The sequence below is a fragment of the Sparus aurata genome, chromosome 8, assembly GCF_900880675.1.
Source record: "Sparus aurata chromosome 8, fSpaAur1.1, whole genome shotgun sequence".
Classification (NCBI taxonomy): Eukaryota; Metazoa; Chordata; class Actinopteri; order Spariformes; family Sparidae; genus Sparus; species Sparus aurata.
The window spans coordinates 32,455,345-32,460,902 of NC_044194.1; the positions used below are offsets into that span (position 1 = coordinate 32,455,345).

At 46.6% G+C, this 5,558-nt stretch overlaps 1 long non-coding RNA gene across 1 annotated transcript; it reads right to left on the reverse strand.

Moving 5' to 3' along the window:
- Positions 1–319: 319 nt before the first annotated feature.
- LOC115586356 (uncharacterized) lies at positions 320–2,030 on the reverse strand. The gene is made up of 4 exons (XR_003984868.1): positions 1,923–2,030; positions 1,230–1,420; positions 599–663; positions 320–507 (listed from the first exon to the last, which is right to left on the reverse strand). It is a non-coding gene; the product is annotated as an uncharacterized LOC115586356 (long non-coding RNA).
- Between the last annotated feature and the right edge of the window lie 3,528 nt (positions 2,031–5,558).

Consider the following 5,558-nt stretch of genomic DNA (forward strand, 5'->3'; position numbering starts at 1 on the left):
TGGGTTATTTATACCCAGCGCATTGGGTTGAGGATTTGACCCAGCATGCTGGGTCAAGATTTTGACACAACAATGGGTAAAAACTACTCATGCTGATGAGTTAAAGCTACCAAGAAATGGGTTACCAGGTTATCAGTATAGCTGTGGTTAATAACAATATCAATTTTATTACCAACATTTCCTAAGAAAGTTTCATTTAATTTACTTTAACTTCAGTGGATGTAAAATCGATATAAATTACTATTAAATGATCAAACAAAATACTCTTCAAAACATTATTTTATTGTTCATGAAATGTAATTTAACTGTCACTACATAAAACAGTATTTTAGAAAAATATTACATCAAAACAGTTTACTTTAACTTGAATTACAGGCTGAATACACAGAGACTTAGAGGCCATGTCTCTCAGCTGACCTGGGAACGCCGCGGGAAGAGCTGGATGAAGTGGCTGGGGAGAGGGAGGTCTGGGTCTCCCTGCTTAGGCTGCTGCCCCGCTACCCGGCCCTGGATAAGCAGTAGAAGATGGATGGATGGTATTAGTTTATTCAGTCAAAAAAAAGTCACTAATTGATTTGTGTTGAACATTATTACATACCTTCAAAAGTTGGGATCAACTCCGCCAGGTTCCACTCGTGAAGCTTCTCCTGGAAACTCATCCATCTTACAAAAATGAAAACAAACATTTTTAGTGCAACATATACATAAGCATATGTAAAACACCAAACAAAAGCTCTATGTACACAGTAAACATACCATAAGTAACAAATCATTGCCGTTATTATAATATTAACATGCAAGCTCTGGTCTGAGGTACTGTGAGGAAAACTACCAAGAGGACTTTCAGTGGGAGGAAGAAGTGAGAAGTTACTGCAATGCGCAACAATAAATAGTTAAAATCATACAGAACAACAAGCCCAAATATAAATATACTTCTCCCCACTATTCTCCATGGACAGACAATATTGTTGCACAGGCTAGCGGAGTACATAGCGGGATAATTCAATGTCGAGACAATATAAATTTGATAACAACACACTGCTTGCTCGAGTGTGATGTCACAGACGTCACTTCAAACTATGACATGCCTGATCTCAAACTCACACTGCTGCACTGAGAAAAAGCTGACATCGACAAAGTTGAGGGCCACATGTTACATCAGCTCTATGTGAATACCTGCCGAGAGTGAATCGATGTTTGCGTTGAAAAGAGACAAAAACACAACTCACCCACTCTCCTCCAGTGACACGTTATGCAACAACTTTCCGCGTCCAGCATAGCGTCCAGGCACTTACAAAACACGTCAGAGTCCTCCTGGCGTGCCTGGTGTAGCATCCCCGTCTGAATGATGGTCAGATTCTCCTTAACTGATGGTTTATTGCAGGAACCTTTAAACACTCCTTCGAACACACTGTAAGAGCTACAAAAAAGGTATAAAAAATAGATGTAAATATCTTCCTTCATGAATCATGACCTTATTGTATCATAAATTCACACAAAATATAATAATGCATTCTTCTCTTAGCTTCTTCAATCATTGTTACATTCACAGAAAATCATATTTTAATCTGTTTTAACTTAAATGACAATCTCTATTAGAGAGCTGTATGAATTGTTTTTACCTTATAATTAAACTTTTAACCAGGACATTTGTATTAAATATTAACTGTTAACTTTATATATTAAAGTCACTTAAAACCACACAAAATGCCTTTTTTTATATTAACAAACATACAGATGAAATAAATGAAATGACCAGCCTCATCTCCGCTCCTCTGTACCACAGGACGGTTGGGCTAATGCTAATTAGCGTTCCCGCTAGCTTAAACACGCTAAATCAAAACTGTTCAAAACTGTAAAAGTTACGGTCTGAATCAAATACTAAACATGTCATGAAGCGACAACAAATGACAACAACAAACCTTGTGCCCTTTATCAGCCAGGTGCTAAGTAACACATTTTCATTATGTTCAGCAAAACCTTGCGGGCAGACTTTCAACACGGATTCACCAGCACACACACCAGATGCTTTTTGTTCACAGCGAGACGGTTTCAAAATAAAAGTCCCGCATTTGGCGTCTCATATAATTAATTAAATAATAACCTGGCTTCAAAGAATATTAGTAAACTGAATGAACAGAACCAAGTATTTTATGTGGTGAAAATAACTAGTTAGCGAAAAAAAAAAAAAAAAACTAGCTTGCCAACAACACGAAAAAAAAAGGCACCCGCTGCAGACTGAGGTTTAACGTTAAGTTTTTAATACATGACTAAGATACAACTATTTGGCTACCACGTAAAGCTATCAAAACTAGATGTCGTAAGATAACAAGTTAAGGTTTACTTACCATTTACATAGTTTTCTCTGGTCTCAAGCTGGAGAGTGATGAACGTTCGCCTCAGCCCGTTCAAATCTAAAGCCCGCAGATGTCTTCAACCCAATCTGTTGGGTCAAAGTATTTAACCCAACCTTGGATAAAAACAACCCAATCAGCTCAAAATCCACAGCTACCCAGCAGATGGGTCATGAAAATAACCCAGCAGTTTTTAGGGTGTAAAAAACCTACTTTTTCGAACTCCTCCTAGCTGATTTGACCAATTTGCACCAAACTTTGCATGTAGCATCTGTGGACCCTCCTGACAAAAAGTTATCAAAAGAATTTTGATAGTCCATAAACTGCCCGAAATATAAAATGACAAATTCCTGCATATTGTGTTGAAAACAGACAATCTTGCATATCTTTACAAAATGCTGTCTGATTATCACATAAATGTTCATCATTGTGTGGTATGGCCTGATGAGGATTTGTGTAAAATTTGGTGCAAATCGGCCAATAGATGGCGCTCTGGCCGCAGTGTGATCATTGTGAATGGAAAGTTAATGGGGAAATCTTCAAATCCTCTTCAAAACTCATCAACTTTCAACCTCTCCTTGTCCCTCATGCTTTGAGCTAGAGACACAATTCCAGCTTTTAAAGAGTCAGAAGACTTTGCACTGTTGGGCATGTCTTCAGTTTTAAAAAACCTTTTACAGTTTTCAAAGCATCACAGTTTTAGTTTTAAGGATTTTTAGGCCATCTTCTGATTTTATAATGGGTGTATATTGCGTGAGCTGGAGTGTGTGACATCATCGCTACAGTGGAGAGCAGATGGAAGACATAGACAATATATACATAGAAATGTAGGAAATCTTGTTGGCATTCAGCTGATGGTCTTATTTCAGACGTAGGACTTGGACTTTTGGCTGCTAAAGACCCAGAGGGTAAAGCACAACAGCAACTCCCCCATGAGCTGCTACTTCTTCCCTTTCAGCTTTTATCATGCAGCAGGTGACATCTCCCATCCCATCAGTTAATCAGTTCTTCTCTGACCTGGCTGTATTCTCTGGATTGTTTTCAAGATCATCCAAGAGAACCAGTGTGTGTGACAGAGTGGTGGCACACAGACTCCCAAGAGCAAACAGAGTAAGATGGAACTTCCATATCTGTGCAGTGAACACTGTTTTAGCACAAAGGTGACATCATCCATTGTTTTGACACCATCAGGGGAGTTTGAGCCTACCACTGTGCGAGAAGCTGTAAGGTTTGTGAGGCTACTGGAGGTTGATGCTTTCAGCTTCTTCCTGAAACTATTTCGTTGCATCATGCCTCATGTGCACATTCTCTTCAGCCAGCTCCAGAGGCGGACCATCAACTCACTTTACTGCAGTGTGTATGTGTGGTGCCGCCCCCTGCTGATGGACGGGTTTACTGCAGTGTGTGTGTGGTGCCGCCCTCTGCTGGTGGACGGGTTTACTGCAGTGTGTGTGTGGTGCCGCCCCCTGCTGGTGGACGGGTTTACTGCAGTGTGTGTGTGTGTGTGTGTGTGTGTGGTGCCGCCCTCTGCTGGTGTACGGGTTTACTGCAGTGTGTGTGTGTGGTGCCGCACCCTGCTGGTGGACGGGTTTACTGCAGTGTGTGTGTGTGTGTGTGTGTGTGTGTGTGTGTGGTGCCGCCCTCTGCTGGTGGACGGGTTTACTGCAGTGTGTGTGTGGTGCCGCCCCTGCTGGTGGACGGGTTTACTGCAGTGTGTGTGTGTGGTGCCGCCCCTGGTGGACGGGTTTACTGCAGTGTGTGTGTGGTGCCGCCCCCGCTGGTGGACGGGTTTACTGCAGTGTTGTGTGTGGTGCCGCCCCTGCTGGTGGACGGGTTTACTGCAGTGGTGTGTGGTGCCGCCCCCTGCTGGGGACGGGTTTACTGCAGTGTGTGTGTGTGCCGCCCCCGGCTGGTGGACGGGTTTACTGCAGTGTGTGTGTGTGTGCCGCCCCCTGCTGGTGGACGGGTTTACTGCAGTGTGTGTGTGTGGTGCCGCCCTCTGCTGGTGACGGGTTTACTGCAGTGTGTGTGTGTGTGTGTGTGTGTGCCGCCCCTGCTGGTGGACGGGTTTACTGCAGTGTGTGTGTGTGTGGTGCCGCCCCTGCTGGTGGACGGGTTTACTGCAGTGTGTGTGTGGTGCCGCCCCCTGCTGGTGGACGGGTTTACTGCAGTGTGTGTGTGGTGCCGCCCCCTGCTGTGGACGGGTTTACTGCAGTGTGTGTGTGTGTGCCGCCCCTGCTGGTGGACGGGTTTACTGCAGTGTGTGTGTGTGGTGCCGCCCCCTGCTGGTGGACGGGTTTACTGCAGTGTGTGTGTGTGTGTGTGTGTGTGGTGCCGCCCTCTGCTGGTGGACGGGTTTACTGCAGTGTGTGTGTGTGGTGCCGCCCCTGCTGGTGGACGGGTTTACTGCAGTGTGTGTGTGTGTGTGTGTGTGTGTGTGTGTGTGCCGCCCTCTGCTGGTGGACGGGTTTACTGCAGTGTGTGTGTGGTGCCGCCCCCTGCTGGTGGACGGGTTTACTGCAGTGTGTGTGTGTGTGGTGCCCCCTGCTGTGGACGGGTTTACTGCAGTGTGTGTGTGGGTGCCGCCCCCGCTGGTGGACGGGTTTACTGCAGTGTGTGTGTGTGGTGCCGCCCCTGCTGGTGGACGGGTTTACTGCAGTGTGTGTGTGTGGTGCCGCCCCTGCTGGTGGACGGGTTTACTGCAGTGTGTGTGTGGTGCCGCCCCCGGCTGGTGGACGGGTTTACTGCAGTGTGTGTGTGTGTGTGTGCCGCCCCTGCTGGTGGACGGGTTTACTGCAGTGTGTGTGTGTGGTGCCACCCTCTGCTGGTGGACGGGTTTACTGCAGTGTGTGTGTGTGTGGTGCCGCCCTCTGCTGGTGGACGGGTTTACTGCAGTGTGTGTGTGTGTGTGTGTGGTGCCGCCCTCTGCTGGTGGACGGGTTTACTGCAGTGTGTGTGTGGTGCCGCCCCCTGCTGGTGGACGGGTTTACTGCAGTGTGTGTGTGTGTGGCCACCCCTGCTGGTGGACGGGTTTACTGCAGTGTTTGTGTGGTGCCGCCCCCTGCTGGTGGACGGGTTTACTGCAGTGTGTGTGTGTGGTGCCGCCCCTGCTGGTGGACGGGTTTACTGCAGTGTGTGTGTGTGTGTGTGTGTGTGTATGTGGCCGCCCCTGCTGGTGGACGGGTTTACTGCAGTGTGTGTGTA